The 17,744-nt window shown below is 42.5% G+C and overlaps 1 pseudogene across 1 annotated transcript; it reads right to left on the bottom strand.

The window, feature by feature from the left end:
- Positions 1 to 706: 706 nt before the first annotated feature.
- Positions 707 to 1,592, bottom strand: LOC306642440 (solute carrier family 25 member 36-like; annotated as a pseudogene). Its single transcript has one exon. The product of its transcript is annotated as a solute carrier family 25 member 36-like (transcript).
- Between the last annotated feature and the right edge of the window lie 16,152 nt (positions 1,593 to 17,744).

Genomic DNA, 17,744 nt, shown 5'->3' with positions numbered 1-17,744 from the left:
ATAGAAAACAGATGAAAAAACACATAAATTTTTAAAAAGTACAATGCTTTGATAAATGTTTTTATCTTTAAATATTAGAATCAATTAAAAAATCAACTTTTATGTAACTTTCATATATAGTTTTTTTTAATGATCTGTCAAACTATGGCAGAATGTACTTGGGGAAAAAACAGACTTTGTTTCTCCTTTCTAATTGTTGCACAAATGTAATCTAGGACTTCAAAATCTTTTGCTTCTAGTACATAAATAATACTTGCTTTAAAAACTGAACATAATGCACAAAAGGTGATGTAAGTTTTGCTTGCTAAATACAAACAGAAACAGAATACCTCCTCAAAGGACAGGTTACGAATTTGCTACAACAAAATGAGATGTTCCTCAGAAAAAACTTGTAATGACATGCTGCTTTTCCATGATGTTGTGGCACTATAGGGTACAAAGAATGCTTAAACACATTATGAGCCCTTCAAAACAAAAGCCCAGAAAAATGTTATGAACACTGTTTCTAATACATGATCAGTATTAAAAAATTATCTTAACATGAAATTCTCTCCTGTCACCTCCCACCCCCAAGGCCACAAAGTGGAGTCATTCTTAAGATAAAGCCATTGCACAAAATGTAAAGTTAAGGTGTAATGAAATGAGTACCACGCTGGAGTTTAACTACAGAAGTTTTATAGGCTAGTATATATGCAGTATATAATTAGGGATGACTTTGTTTATAAGACTGAAAAAATGCTCATGGAACAATAACACTATACTCTGAATGACATTAATCGACAAAACACAACTGTATCTTGTGGACATGGTAGAGAAAATGGCAATTTTAAGGAGTGCTTCTAACGGCATTTCCTGAGGTGGCTGAGGATGTTTCCCATTACTGAGACACTAAGTGATGTGGCAAGGATACCACCTTAACTCCTACAATGGAACTTCTGCTTGGGCGTAGTTCCATGTTTCCAACTACTTTCCTTCTGTCCACCATGCTGGCCTCACTACTCCATGGTCCGTGTTATCTTTTTGGTATTCCTTTTCTCTGGCGGGGCGGCTTTTGCTGCTATCCATTGAGTAGGTAGACCACCAATTCATAGGTGGCCATCATAATGGCTGTGTTTGGAATCTGTCTCACCAGATGGGTTGTTAACCTTCTTCTTGAGCAAGCAAAGACAGGGTCTGGAAAAAAGATCTGTACTTTGTTTCCTCTTCACTTAGTCTTGTTCTTACAACTTCGTGTGGATATGCTATGGTTGTGGCACAAGTTTTCGAGGTGGCAGCAGCCAGCATCATTCCCACAAAATCTGATGCTTCTTTCACAGACTTGTCACCATTTTCCATCACAGAAGCAGTTTTACATTCTGGTAGTTTTTGCTTTATACTTTCATAAATAACAAAATGGATAACAGTCTCTGATATGCCAGCGTATGAAGCAGACATGCCCCTATAAATCCTCCAAGCCCATCTGTCCGATACACTTTACCAACACATTCAAAAGCACTCATTTGTTTTTCCCCGTGGTTCCTTGCATCCAGCTGTAACAGAGTCTTTATAAGCCAAATGGGGTTGGTTGCAGTGATTGCAGTAAAACGAGGTTTAAGTTAGTCCATATTTCTACAGAAAGTGATCTGCGGATGGGGATCATGAGATGACGTGCTCTCACTCTTTTCTTGGGAGAAATGTATAGTAAATGCCTGCCACTGCAGCTGAAATCATGTGTACCTGGGTAGAATTGGGATCAAACATGCCATTCAATTTTTCCTTGGCGTTTGAATAAGCAGCAAAGTATATTGCTCTGGAAAGGGCCACCCCCACTAAATTGGGGCCTAATCCTCTAAACAAGGAGCGGGGCCCTTCTTTTTCCAAGATCACCTTCAGGCAATGGAGAGGTCCTGGGGACACGACGCGGTTGACACTGGCTCCAGCCATTGTGCTCAGCTGAACTTCAGAGACATAGATAGTCACAGAAGACGACTGCAGCTGCACTTGTTCCTAATGCACTAACTCCCCAGAGCAAGCTGGCCAGACAGGCAGTGTGTGGTTGTAAATGCTCACACTGGGGCCGACCTTGTGACATCCAGTCCATGGAGCCTCACCTGCACAGAGCTTCACCTTAGGCACTTTCCATGAGTAAGCCCACTTGGCATTCATGTAGGCAGATGAGGAAGCAGGGTTAGGACTGTTCTCTTCTTCAGACAAGGAAGATGAACAGCAGGGAGTTACCCTGTGCCAGAGCCAGCCTATGCCCCAGGCCACCAGCTCCAGAGGTTGCCCTATCAAGGGCCATGCTGAGGTGCCCAGTAGTCAGGGGGTTCTGGTATAGAAGGGGACCTCACTGTTGTTCTCACCTTAAACCCACAGCTCTCCCTGGCTGGCTATGCTCTGCTCCAGGGACTCAGTAGGACTTTTATCTGGAGAGACCCCAAGTGAAGGACAAGGTGATCCCAACCAGGTTCCCCATCCATCCTTTTAGTCACAGGCCTGCCCTGCTCCACCCTCCTGGCCTGCTTCAAGTTCACCACCACCACTTTGCTCCTTGGGCATCTCCTGTAGGTGGTGGAGGGTTGGGAGCACCTTGGTGCCCCCAGTGGTATGAGATGGGGGAGGATTTTAAAGCATATGTAAGGACCACTGTTGACTTTTGTTTTGTTTTTCCAGTTCAGCCAACTTCCAGTTCTGCTCCTATGGCTTTTTTTTTTTTTATTGTAAACAAATGGGATACATGTTGTTTCTCTGTAGATGGCGTAAAGGCATACCATTTGTGTAATCATAAATTTACATAGAGTAATGATGTTTGATTCATTCTGTTATTTTTTCCCTTCCCCCCACCCCTCTCACCCCTATTTACCCTCTATACAGTACTTCCTGCCTCCATACTTGCCCCCCTCCCTAACCCTAACTCTAACCCTAACACTAACCCTTCCCTCCCCCCCCATTATGTGTCATCCTCCACTTATTAGCGATATCATTCATCCTTTGGCTTTTTGAGATTGGCTTATCTCACTTAGCATGATATTCTCCAATTTCATCCATTTGCCTGCAAATGCCATAATTTTATCATTCTTTATGGCTGAGTAATATTCCATTGTATATATATACCAGAGATTCTTTATCCACTCATCAATTGAAGGGCATCTAGGTTGGTTCCACAGTCTGGCTATTGTGAATTGAGCAGCTATGAACATTGATGTGGCTGTATGTCTGTAGTATGCTGATTTTAAGTCCTTTGGGTATAGGCCAAGGAGTGGGATAGTTGGGTCAAATGGAGGGTCCATTCCAAGTTTTCTAAGGAATCTCCACACTGCTTTCCAGAGTGGCTGCACTAATTTGCAGCCCCACCAGCAATGTATGAGTGTACCTTTCTCCCCACATCCTCGCCAACACCTGTTGTTGCTCGTATTCTTGATAATCGCCATTCTAATTGGGGTGAGATGGAATCTTAGGGTGGTTTTGATTTGCATTTCTCTTATTACTAGAGATGTTGAACATTTTTCCATATGTTTGTTGATTGCTTGTAGGTCTTCTTCTGTGAAGTGTCTATTCATTGCCTTAGCCCATTTGTCGACTGGATTATTTGAATTCTTGGAGTAGAGTTTTTTGAGTTCTTTATAGATTCTGGAGATTAGTCCTCTATCTGAAGTATGATTGGCAAAGATATTCTCCCACTCTGTAGGCTCTTTCTTCGCATTGCTGATAGTTTCCTTTGCTGAGAGAAAGCTTTTTAGTTTGAATCTATCCCAGTGGTTGATTCTAGCTTTTATTTCTTGTGCTATGGGAGTCCTGTTAAGGAAGTCTGATCCTAGATCAACAAGGTGAAGATTTGGACCTACTTTTTCTTCTATAATCTGCATGGTCTCTGGTCTGATTCCGAGGTCCTTAATCCATTTTGAGTTTAGTTTTGTGCATGGTGAGAGATATGGGTTTAGTTTCATTCTGTTGCATATGGATTTCCAATTCTCCCAGCACCATTTGTTGAAGAGGCTATCTTTTCTCCATTGCATAATTTTGGCACCATTGTCTAGTATGAGAAAATTGTATTTATTTGGGTTTGTGTCCGTGTCCTCTGTTCTGTACCATTGATCTACCTGTCTATTTTGGTACCAATACCATGCCGTTTTTGTTACTATTGCTTTGTAGTAGAGTTGAAGATCTGGTATTGCAATACCCCGTTTCACTCTTCCTGCTAAGGATTGCTTTAGCTATTCTGGGTTTCTTATTCTTCCAGATGAATTTCATAATTGCTTGCTCTATTTCTGTAAGGTACGTCATTGGGATTTTAATTGGAATTGCATTGAATTTGTATAGCACTTTAGGTAGTATGGCCATTTTGACAATATTAATTCTTCCTATCCAAGAACATGGAAGATCTTTCCATCTTCTAAGGTGTTCTTTAATTTCTTTCTTTAGTGTTGTATAGTTCTCATTGTAGAGGTCTTTCAGCTCTTTTGTGAGATTGATTCCCAAGTATTTTATATTTTTCGAGGCTATTGTGAATGGGGTATTTTTCCTAATTTCTCATTCTGAAGATTCATCACTTATGTATAAAAATGCGTTGGATTTATGGGCATTGATCTTGTAACCTGCTACTTTACTGAATTCACTTATGAGTTCTAAGAGTTTTCTGGTGGAATTTCCAGGTTCCTCTAAATATATAATCATGTCATCAGCGAACAGGGATAGTTTGAGTTCTTCTTTTCCAATTCGTATCCCTTTAATTTCTTTGGTTTGTCTAATTGCTCTGGCCAGAGTCTCAAGAACGATGTTGAATAGAAGTGGTGAAAGAGGGCATCCCTGCCTTGTTCCAGTTTTTAGGGGGAATGCTTTCAGTTTTTCACCATTTAGAATGATATTAGCCATGGGCTTAGCATAAATGGCCTTTACAATGTTAAGGAATGTTCCCACTATCCCTATTTTTTCTAGTGTTTTGAGCATGAAGGGGTGCTGTATTTTATCAAATGCTTTTTCTACATCTATTGAAATAATCATGTGATTCTTGACTTTAAGTCTATTAATATGGTGAATTACGTTTATTGATTTCCGGATGTTGAACCAACCTTGCATGCCTGGGATGAAACCCACTTGATCATGGTGCACTATCTTTTTAATATGTTTTTGTATGCGATTTGCTAAAATTTTGTTGAAAATTTTTGTGTCGATGTTCATTAAGGATATTGGTCTGAAATTTTCTTTCCTTGATGAGTCTCTGTCTGGTTTAGGTATCAGTGTGATATTGGCTTCATAGAATGAGTTTGGGAGGGTTCGCTCCTCTTCTATTTTATGGAATACTTTGAGAAGTATTGGAATGAGCTCTTCTTTAACGGTTTTGTGGTCCCTGACTTTTCTTTGTTGGTAGGCTTTTGATGACTTCTTCTATTTCAGTACTTGAAATTGGTCTATTTAAATTGTTTATGTCGTCCTCCTTCAGTTTAGGCAATTCATATGTCTCTAGAAACCTGTTGATGTCTTCAAAATTTTCTATTTTGTTGGAGTATAGATTTTCAAAATAGCTTCTAATTATGTTTTGTATTTCAATCCTGTCTGTTGTGATATTTCCTTGTTCATTCCGAATTTTAGTGATTTGGGTTTTCTCTTGTCTTCTCTTTGTTAGTGTGGCTAAAGGTTTATCAATTTTGTTTATTTTTTCGAAGAACCAACTATTTATTTTGTCAATTTTTTGTATTGTTTCTTTTGTTTCAATTTCATTGATTTCAGCTCTGAGTTTAACTATTTCCTGTCTTCTACTACTTTTGGTGCTGGTCTGTTCTTTTTTTTCTAGGGCTTTGAGCTGTAGTGTTAGGTCGTTTATTTGTTGAGTTTTACTTCTTTTATTAAATGTGCTCCATGAAATAAATTTCCCTCTAAGTACTGCTTTCATAGTGTCCCAGAGATTTTGATATGATGTTTCTTTGTTCTCATTTACCTCTAAGAATTGTTTGATTTCCTTCCTAATATCTTCTGTTATCCATTCATCATATAATAGCATATTGTTTAATCTCCAGATGTTGGAATAGTTTCTGTGTTTTCCTCTTTCATTTATTTCTAACTTCAATCCATTATGATCTGATAGAATACATGCTAGTGTCTCTATCTTCTTGTATTTGCTAACATTAGCTTTGTGGTATAATATATGGTCTATTTTAGAGAAGGATCTATGTGCTGCTGAGAAGAAAGTGTATTCACTCTTGGTTGGATGGTATATTCTATAAATGTCCGTTAAGTCTAAATTATTGATTGTGTTATTGAGATCTATGGTTTCTTTGTTCAATTTTTGTCTGGAAGATCTGTCCAGTGGTGGGAGAGGCGTGTTAAAATCACCTAGTATTATTGTGTTATGGTCTATTTGGTTTCTGAAATTGAGAAGGATTTGTTTGACATACATGGATGAGCCACTGTTTGGGGCATAGATGTTTATGATTGTTATATCTTGCTGATTTATGGTTCCCTTAAGCAGTATGAAATGACCTTCTTTATCCCTTCTGACTAACTTTGGCTTGAAGTCCACATTATTGGAAATGAGGATGGATAGTCCAGCTTTTTTGCTGAGTCCATGTGCATGGTATGTTTTTCCCCATCCTTTCACCTTTAGTCTATGGGTATCTTTTTCTATGAGGTGAGTCTCTTGCAGGCAACATATTGTTGAATCTTTTTTTTTTAATCCAATCTGCCAGTCTATGTCTTTTGATTGATGAATTCAGGCCATTAACATTCAGGGTTATTACAGAGATATGATTTGGTTTCCCGGTCATTTCGTTCATTTTTTAAATTTTATTTATTTATTTGTTTGACACAACTTGTTTCCTCCTTTATTTGACAATTCCTTTAGGATAATTCCTCCCTTTGCTGATTTGCTTCTTTGTTTTTCATCTCTTCCTCATGGAATATTTTGCTGAGAATGTTCTGTAATGCTGGCTTTCTTTTTGTAAATTCTTTTAGCTTTTGTTTATCATGGAAGGATTTTATTTCATCGTCAAATTTGAAGATAAGTTTTGCTGGGTATAAGATTCTTGGTTGGCATCCATTTTCTTTCAGGGCTTGAAAAATGTTGTTCCAGGACCTTCTAGTTTTTAGGGTCTGGCTTGAAAATCTGCTGATATGCGTATTGGTTTCCCCCTGAATGTAATTTGGTTCTTTTCTCTCACAGCCTTTAAAATTCTGTCTTTATTTTGTATGTTAGGTATTTTCATTATAATGTGCCTTGGTGTGGGTCTGTTGTAATTTTGTGTATTTGGAGTCCTATAAGCCTCTTGAACTTGATTTTCCATTTCATTCTTCAGATTTGGGAAATTTTCTGATATTATTTCATTGAATAAATTGTTCATTCCTTTGGCTTGTTTCTCTAGGCCTTCCTCAATCCCAATAATTCTTAAATTTGGCCTTTTCATGATATCCCATAGTTCTTGTAGATTCTGTTCATGATTTCTTACCATCTTCTCTGTTTGTTCAACTTTGTTTTCAGGGTTAAATATTTTGTCTTCAATGTCTGAGGTTCTGTCTTCCAGGTGTTCTATCCTATTGGATATGCTTTCTATGGAGTTCTTAATTTGGTTTATTGTTTCCTTCATGTCAAGGATTTCTGTTTGGTTTTTTTTCAATATCTCTAACTCTTTATTGAAATGATCTTTTGCTTCCTGTATTTGCTCTTTTAACTGTCGATTGGTGCGATCATTCAATGCTTGCATTTGCTCTTTCATCTCATCATTCAGTGCATGCATTTGCTCTTTCGTCTCATCGTTTGCTTCTCTGATCATTTTAATTATGTACATTCTGAACTCCTTTTCTGTCATTTCTTCTGCCATGCTGTCATTGGGTTTTATTGATGTAACATCTAGATTTGTTTGCAGCATTTTCTTTCCTTGTTTTCTCATATTGTTCAGGTATCAGTGGACCGCTGAGATATTGCAGATTTCCTCTATTGACTTACAATGTCCCTGAAGATTTCTCTATATATCCCCTCTTAGCCTTCAGTAGGGTGAAGTCTTGGAGGAAGTTGATAATGCGGTGCTCCACAAGGAAGCTGCCTCTCTAGGAGTGGTGGCATTCAGGTGGGGTATAATCCCTGCTAGTGGGCAGAGGTGCCTCCACTTGTTGACCAATGGTCATCCAAAGGGGACCTAGGCTGCGGGCTGTGGCAAGGCCTGTTTGGGCCTGAGTCTCTGGTTTTACCATCCTTGTGGGGAAACCTCACCCAGCAGGGAAGACTCACCCGGTGGGGAGGTCTCTCTGGTCAGTTCCCTCCTAGAGGTTCCCCTCAATTTACAGCTACCGCCTGGGCTGGGCTGCCTTCCTCTGCAAAGTTCTCTGGGGCCCGACCCTACCTCCTGGGCCTGGGAGCCTCACCCTTTGCAGATAAATCTCCTTAGGCTGCCCCTCCTCAGAGAATCTGCCCACAGGCCTGGAACCTTCGCTCTGCCCTAAGCCTGTCTCTGTGCGGTTCTTCCACCAAGAAGCCTCCTAGATCCTGGGACCCTGCTCTGCACCTAATCGCCTGGCTATGCGGCCCCTCCTCTGAGCAGCCACCTGTGGCCCTGTACAATCGCTCTGAGACCCAGAGACCCGCCACACGCCTTTCCTTCAGACAGCCGCCCAGTATTCTGGTGCGCTCACTAGGAGTCTAAGAAACTCACTGCGTGCCTCCACCTCCCACCAACCACCCGTAGCCCTGGGCAATCAATCACTCCGAGTCGAAGTGACCCTCCCCATTCCTCCTCCTTCTACAGATAACCCCCCAGGGGTTCAGGAGTGGTCGCTCTGACTGGCTCTGAATCCACGTGACCCGCTGCACCGGTTCTCTGGGCTACCGCCCGAAGCTCTGGTGCGGCCACTCAAGACCAAGCGACCCACCACGCTTCTCCTCCAGGCAGCCCCCCTGTGTTCAGGAGCTGTCGCTTTAAGTCCAAACAACTCACCACTCGCCTTCTCCTCTGAGCAGCCGCCTGGAGCGCTAATGCAGTCACTGCGAGTCCAAACGACCCACCGCACTCCTCCTCCTCCTCCTCCTACTCCTCAGGGCAGGCCCCGGTGTTCAGAAGTGGTCTGAGTCCAAACAGCTCGCCATGCAGCCCCTCCTCTGGCAACCACCTGTAGCTCTGGTGCAGTCACTCCGAATCCAAGCAGCCGCGCTCCTCTTCCTCCTCCTCGTCCTCTGGGCAGGCCCCGGTGTTCAGAAGCAGTCATTCTGAGTCCAAACAGCTCGCCGTGGAGCTTCTCCTCTGGCAACCGCCTGTAGCTCTGGTGCAGTCACTCTGAATCCAAGCGGCCACACTCCTCCTCCTCCTCCTCAAGGCAGGCCCCGGTGTCCTAAGTCCACACAGCTCTCCTCGCCACTCCTCCCCTGGGCAGCCGCTGGAGCCCCAGTGGTTGCTCCGAGTCCCAGCGCTGTGCCGAGCGGCCTCCTTTACGGCGTTCCCAGTTGTCCGCGTTCACTGCTCCAGCGGGGGAGGGGTGTCTCGTTGGCAGCTCTACTTCACAAAGTTCCCTGCGTTCCGGGAGCACCGTCCCGGTGGGACGCCTTCCCAATGGGTGAGAGTCACCCGGCTGCTTTGAGTTGGTCCCAAGTGTCTCAATATCTCCTCTTTTGAATCCTGAGTCCTGGAGCAACATGAAATGCAGCCACCCTCTAGGCCGCCATCTTGAAACCTCCCGAACACCCTCCTATGGCTTTTTTGATAGTAGCAGGAAAAACCAACTGACCCTTTTTTTCAGATGAGCAGTATCACTATGCAAACCACAGCCTCATTAATCAAATGAACAAAGGTCCTGATGTGGAGCGAGTAGATATCCATGAAAATCTACGTGCTGTCCTGTAAGGGCTGCATCTGCCATCCCCCACCCCAGCTCTCAGGAGATAGGAACGCCTTTCCTGGCATCATGACACTGTGCCTTTGTGTTGGGTCCTCTGTGGGCATGCTGGCAGGACTCTGCAGTTTTCCTGGTGAGTATTAGGACTGCAGTATTTGGACAGGCAGAGCCAGACCATGGCTTAGACCTCTCCTTACCTGACCTTTTAAGTGGCCAGGGACTCACTCTCACTCTCATGTATAAGGGTCGGGATGAGGTGCAGGGAAGATGCTAGTTTTCTTGGCCTGACATTCCAGTCAAGCCCATTCACATTTAGATTTCCAACCAGGGGATTTCAAGATGGATCTGGAGATTCTTTCAACAGTTCACTGAGCGAATGGAAGAATCACCCCCGTAACTGGTGTCTGTGACTATGGAAACCCCCAAAGTCTAGTGTACTAGGATTTGGTAGCAAAACAGGTTACAGCTTCCTCTGAGTATGTGGTATTTGGTGTTTTAAAGGGATATGGATGACAGGTTAGTTAAGAACCTCTTGGAATCTTAGTGGTGCAAGTCCATGTTCACATGCATAAAGTCAGAGACATACTTGTTGGGTTTCTTTGTAGATTCAGCCCTGGGATTTGAGTACTGTGTGCATGTGTGTACAAGATCGGTAGGTTTAGTTGACCCTGATGATGTTCAAGGTACAGTGTCCAAGCAACATTCCTTGTCAGGATCAGTGAAGGTGGGAAAACATTGGCTGCACCAGTTCACAATTTTTCCACTCAGGAACTTGCTGGTCACTTGCCTCCATAGTGCTCGACTAGTGAGCAACTATTTCTGAGCACAGGCTATGTAGCAGTTCTGTTGTAGATGCTGGAGGGAGACAGCTCTATTCCTAAAAGTGTATTATTCTATTAGAGGGAGACCACCAACAATCAAAAAACCACACAGACAAAAGATTGTGGGCTACCATCTAAGCTGTACCTTGTAAGATTTGCTGTTACATATTTTAAAATATGTTAGATTCCTGAAAATGGACATTAGGAATTTAACTAGGATACGGACTGGAATTTGGGGTTTTGTAAATCTCCCTGAACCACTGCCAGAGGCGGTGCAGCTCAGGAACGTGGATTTTGTGTGCCTCTGTCAGGTGTTCCTCCCTTGCAGAGGTTTGGTGCTGAGGCAGAGTGAGTCTGGAGTTAGGACAGAAGGAGGGTACCTTAGAGTGAGCCAGGATACTGTGAGTTGTGAGAGTAGCAAATAAAAACCCAGATGAGTGGATAATTTGAATGTTGGATAAGCTTGAATAATATTTTTTAGACGCATGCTCAATGAGATATAAAAATTGCTGGTCATCAAAAATTCAAATTTAACTATGCGTCCTGTGTGCTGTGGGCAGTTATGGTGAGAATCTGTGGGCCTGGGGAGACCCACAGAGTGGAATTGATGCTGGAACATGCAAAGGTGTATGGTTAAATACTTGATTGACTGACTGATGGCAGGGAGAAAGAAATGCAATTCTGCCCCAGGACACCCACAAGCCCACTTGCCCTGTCCACTGGCTTGCAGAGACTTCCACCTCCATGATGGCTAGCAGGACCTCCCAATACCTTGGCAACACCCTCCTGTGGTGGGCTCTTCATATTGGAATTTCCCCCAACCTCCTGCTTTCTTTCTGGTAGGCAAAGCCTCCAGGTTGGCGGGGAGGGGTCATGTGCTGGTGCGCAGGTGCGCAGGTGCCCAGTGCTCAAGTGCACAGCGTGCAGAGAACCCTGCTGCAAGCCACAGCACTGTGCAGCCTGCTCATGTTTGAAAGCCTCTGAAGTGAGAGGCCAACGCAGACACACATGGACAGCAATTTTATGAGAAAATGCAAAGGGCCAGGTGTTCCCTGTAATCTGTTCCCTGTAATCTCCAAAACTGTCACTTCAATTAGAGCCTCCCTGAGCTGCAGTGGCTGCTCCTCCTGAGTAAATGGCACACTGAAAGAACTTGGTTTCCAATTAAAAGTCTACTAACATTTCTCTTTCCCTAATTCCAGTCGAGTGCAGCCTGCGCGGGTGGGGTGGAGGTGTGGCTGGGTCCCAGGATTAGCCCCGGATTAGGCCACAGCTTGCACAGAGTGGAATTAATTAAAGCAGTGCCTGCAAATCCACTGGGCAAGGCAGGTGCTGGGGCTCTGTGTGTGTGCATGTCCCCATGTATCCACGTGGTGTATGTGTCATCATGTCTGTCCATGTGTGGTATATGTGTCTCCCGTGTATGCATCTCCATGAGTATGCATGTGTGTGCATGTGCAATAAAAGTCAGGTCATCTTGTTTGGGAGCTGAGATTGTCACCTTCGCTCTGGCCTCCCACAGAAGGACGTGCCCTCAGAGGAGGCCCCCTTGGCCTGGGCATGTGATGAACTGAGTCTGGCTTGGGCCTCATCTCCCAGGTCTCCTGCATGCTGTGCCACAAATACCGTTTTCTGTACAGGGCCCCTCACTCTCCTGGTGCCCCAACCTTGAGAATCTAAGGGCATAAATAAATGGAGGCCAGATGTGAGGTTATGTAAATACCAAGAAATCAACAGTCCTCCCTGGTTCTTCAGGAGCTCTTGAGAGAGCTGAATCTGAGCATCGCAGGCCCTTCAACCTGGGCATCATGACACTCTAAAACTTGGTTTCTATTGATGTTTTCTGTTCAGCAGAACTGGTTGAAAGTTGCCTGGTTTCAGATGGGAGAGGGATGGATATATTAACTTTCTGGCCTACTCTCTATACAATGAAAGAATCAAAGAATTGAAGCCATTTTCAGAAAAAATCCAGAAACATCAATAAGCAGAAAATCCTCACTAGATCATTCAAATCAAATGGTTCTCCTTCTTTCCTGAATTATCTACCCAAGTAATTAGTTTTGAGTTTAACCTTAGAGACGAGAACTTCAGAGAATGAGTCCCACAAAGTCTGAGAATGTTTGTTTATTCCTCACTCTCTGATTGATGCTCACTAAGTTAAACTGAGGACAGTTTCAGCAAACATTTCAAGGGCCCATCTCTGCCTGACACTGGCTGGGTCAGATACTAGCAATTAACAGAGTCAGGGAAGCCACCTCTGTGTCCCAGCTCTGTTTCCCAGTGAATAAGGAACTCCTGTAAGAAAATAACTACAATAAAACATGCAGGAATGTCACTAGAGCCACATCGTGGGTGCAGTCTTGCAGTGGGAGCATACTTGTCCTTGGAGTGTGTGCTAGGAACTGTGTGGAACGTGTGTCACAGTGACCATGACACGATGGCTGGACTTGACGCTGGAGGGTGATGGGTGCCAAAAGGCATGTGTGCTGAGAGGAAGAAGGATGTAGTTTGGCCTGTCCTGACCTGGAAGGACTAGGCCGAAGGCCTTAGGGACTGAGGTCCTCGTGTGCATGGGAAGACAGGGGCCAGAGGGGAATGACTTTTCTGTAGCTTACTTGAATACATTCTGGGGTTGAGAGTTATGAACAGAAGTTTATAAATAGGACCACAGAGTTACCAGTCTGTTCTTTGAAAGAGAGGGAGGGAGAGTGAATTGGAGTTGGGGTGACACGGCAGATGGGGAGGCCAGAGGAGACCACTGCAGTCTCTCATTCCAGTGAGAGACGAAGCTTTGGGCCAGAGCATGTTAGAGGCTTCAGGGGAATTGTCCACTTGCTTGGGCATCAGCACTTGGTGGCTCCCCACACTATGCTGGGCACTGTACTAAGGGGTGGGCATATAATCATGAACAAACAGGCCAAGCACCTCCCGCCAGGAGCTTATATTCTAGAATTAATATCTAGGAAGAGAGGTTGACATTGATGATGACATTGGGATTTCATAGGAACAGTGATGTCATGAGCAGAGAAAGAAAGTGCAGAAAATAGAGACCTAGGTAATGAACTCAGGAGAGGCAGGCTGAGTGTTTTGGTTTTGTGAATGAGGTATATCTGACCTCTTTTGGGCAACTGAGCACATGGATCTAGGTCAGACATGGACTGGTGATCACAGAAAAGCTGAGGGTTAAAACCAGGTAATCTTGCAGCAGAGTCTCCACTGCTGTTGTTGTCTAGGCCTGCATGGCTCTGACACACACACGAACACACACACACACACACACACACACACACACACACACGCACGCGCAATTCAACAGCAAATATCAGGAGAACAATGGTTCTCAACATCTGTCCCAGGGCAAAAGACCAGCATCTCCCTGAACAAGTTGGAAATAAGATTCTTACTCTCAAGCTGGACAGACTGTCAGGTACATTGGGACCAGAAGTCTGTGCTCCTTTGCCTTGTAATGTTTGAGAAGTGCTGAACCAGAGCAGTCCACTGAGCCCACCAGACACCAGTCATAAGAAGAGGAGCCCAGGCCTGAGCAGGGACACCTAAGAAGTAGTCACTTCTTAGTGACTACTGTACATAAAGGCCCATGGGCCTCTCCCACCTGGGCAGTGTGGGCTGTTCTAATTCCACTGGGGAAAGTGGAACCATCATTGAGAAAGGTCGGCCATATAAGCACAATGAATCCCAGCGCCCGCTCTCCGGCTGCTGTTCTACAATAATCCTGGCTGTCCTGGGGCTCCTACTGCCATGGACACCCAGACTGACACTAGGGCTCTATCCCAAGGAGGGGAGGAGATTTAGGCATCAGCTAAGACGTGCACACAACTGATTCTGAACTCCCTCCCACCTCTGAGTGTGTGGTGTAAATGTTGCACACAGGCATGCACACACACAGTCTGTCCACACACCCCTTCTGATTACTGTCTTCTGCAGTATTGTTTATTCAGTCAACTCTTTTTTTAAAATTTATTTTTATTGTAAACAAATGGGATACATGTTGATTCTGTTTGTACATGGAATAACAACATACCATTTGCATATTCATACATTTACATAGAGTAATGATGTCTGATTCATTCTGGTTTTTTCCTTCGCCCACCCATCCCACCTCTCTTTTCCCTCTATAAAGTTCCTCCTTCCTCCTTTCTTGCCCTCCTCCCACCCCCCATTATGTGTCACCATCCACTTATGAATGAGATCATTTTCCTTTTAGATTTTTAAGATTGGCTTATCTCACTTAACATGATATTCTACAATTTCATCCATTTGCCTGCAAATGCCATAATTTTATTATACTTTATAGCTGAGTAATATTCCATTGTATATATATACCACAGTTTCTTTATCCATTCATCAATTGAAGGACATCTAGGTTGGTTCCACAATCTGGCTATTGTGAATTGAGCAGCTATGAACATTGATGTGGCTGTATCTCTGTAGCGTGCTGATTTTAAGTCCTTTGGGTATAGGCCGAGGAGTGGGATAGCTGGGTCAAATGGTAGGTCCATTCCAAGTTTCCTAAGGAATCTCCACACTGCTTTCCAGAGTGGCTGCACTAATTTACAGCCCCACCAGCAATGTATGAGTGTACCTTTTTCCCCACATCCTCTCCAACACCTATTGTTGCTTGTATTCTTGATAATCGCCATTCTAATTGGGGTGAGATGAAATCTTAGTGTAGTTTTAATTTGCATTTCTCTTATCACTAAAGATGGTGAACATTTTTTCATATGTTTGTTGATTGGGTGAAGATCATCTTCTGTGAAGTGTCCATTTCCTTAGCCCATTTGTTGATTGGGTTGTTTGTATTCTTGGTGTAGAGTATTTTGAGTTCTTTGTATGTTCTGGAAATTAGTGCTCTATCTGAAGTATGATTGGCAAAGATATTCTCCCACTCTGTAGGTCTCTTCGCATTGCTGATAGTTTCCTTTGTTGAGAGAAAGCTATTTAGTTTGAATCTGTCCCAGTTATTGATTCTTGCTTTTATTTCTTGTGCTATGGGAGTCCTGTTAAGGAAGTCGGATCCTAAGCCAACAAGGTGAAGATTTGGACCTACTTTTTCTTCTATAAGATGCAGGATCTTTGTTCTGATTTCAAGGTCCTTGATCCATTGTGAGTTGATTTTTGTGCAGGGTGAGAGATAGGGGTTTAGTTTCATTCTGTTGCATAGGAATTTCCAGTTTTCCCAGCACCATTTGTTGAAGAGGCTATCTTTTCTCCATTGCATATTTTTGGCACCTTTGTCTAGAATGAGAAAATTGTATTTATGTGGGTCTGTGTCTGTGTCCTGTATTCTGTACCATTGATCTACCTACCTATTTTGGCGCCAATACCATGCTGTTTTTGTTACTATTGCTTTATAGTATAGTTGAAGTTCTGGTATTGTGATACCCCCTGTTTCATTCTTCCTGCTAAGGATTGCTTTAGCTATTCTGAGTTTCTTATTCTTCCAGATGAATTTCATGATTGCTTGCTCTATTTCTATAAAGTACATCATTGGGATTTTAATTGGAATTGCATTGTATAGCACTTTTGGTAGTATGGCCATTTTGGCAATATTAATTCTGCCTATGCAAGAACATGGGAGATCTTTCCATCTTCTAAGGTCTTCCTTAATTTCTTTCTTCAATGTTTTGTAGTTTTTGTTGTAGAGATCTTTTACCTCTTTGGTTAGATTGATGCCCATGTATTTTTTTTTTTGAGGCTATTGCAAATGGGGTTGTTTTCCTCATTTCCCTTTCAGCTGTTTTGTCACGTGTGTATAAAAATACTTTAGATTTATGCATGTTGATTTTATAGCCTGTTCTTTTGCTGAATTCATTGACAAGGTCTAGAAGTTTTCTGGAGGAGTTTTTTGGCTCCTCTAAATAGAGAATCATGTCATCTGCAAATAGTGACAGCTTAAGTTCCTCTTTTCCTATTCGTATCCCTGTAATTTCTTTAGTCTGCCTAATTGCTCTGGCTAGAGTTTCGAGGACAATGTTGAATGGAAGTGGTGAAAGAGGACATCCCTGTCTTGTTCCCATTTTGAAAGGGAATGTTTTCAGTTTTTCTCCATTAAGAATGATGTTGGCCATTGGCTTAGCATAAATAGTCTTTACAATGTTCAGGTATGTTCTTACTATCCTTATTTTTTTAGTGTTTGAGCATGAAGGGGTGTTGTATTTTGTCGAATGCTTTTTCTGCATCAATTGAAATAACCATATCATTCTTATCCTTAAGTCTATTGACATGATGGATTACGTTTATTGATTTACGAATGTTGAACCATCCTTGCATTCCAGGGATGAACCCCACTTGATCATGGTGCACAATTTTCTTAATATGTTTTTGGATACAGTTTGCCAATATTTTGTGAAGGATCTTTGCATCTATATTCATCAAGGATATTGTCTAAAATTTTCTTTCCTTGATGTGTCCTTTCCTGGTTTGGGTATGAGGGTGATATTAGCTTCATAAAATGAGTTCTGTAGGGTACACTCCTCTTCTATTTCCTGGAATACTTTGAGAAGTATTGGAATGAGTTCTTCTTTGAAGGTCTTGTAGAACTCAGCTGAGAATCCATCTGGTCCTGGACTTTTCTTGGATGGTAGATTTTTAATGGCTTCTTCTATTTCATTGCTTGATATTGATCTGTTTAAATTGTGTATGTCCTCCTGGTTCAGTTTGGGAGGAGCATATGTCTCTAGAAATTTTTCAATATCTTTGGTAGTTTCTACTTTGTAGGAATACAGATTTTCAAAGTAGGTTCTCATTATGTTTTGTATCTCAGTGGTGTCTGTCGTGATATTTCCTTTTGCATCATATATTTTAGTAATATGAGTCTTCTTTCTCCTCTTTGTTAGTGTGGCTAAGGGTTTGTCTATTTTGTTTACTTTTTCAAAGAACCAACTTTTTGTTATGTCCATTTTTTGAAATGTTTCTTTTGTTTCAATTTCATTGATTTCAGCTCTGATTTAATTATTTCCTGTCTTCTACTACTTTTGCTGTTATTCTGTTCTTCTTTTTCTAGGGCTTTGAGCTGTAATGTTAGGTCATTTAGTTGTTGACTTTTCATTCTTTTCTGGAATGCACTCCAGCAATGAATTTTCCACTTAGTACCGCTTTCATAGTGTCCTA

The sequence above is a fragment of the Sciurus vulgaris genome (genome assembly GCF_902686455.1).
Source record: "Sciurus vulgaris genome assembly, chromosome: 12".
Lineage (NCBI taxonomy): Eukaryota > Metazoa > Chordata > Mammalia > Rodentia > Sciuridae > Sciurus > Sciurus vulgaris.
The sequence above is the reverse complement of the archived record's forward strand: the minus strand, read 5'-3'. Positions and strand labels throughout refer to the sequence as shown.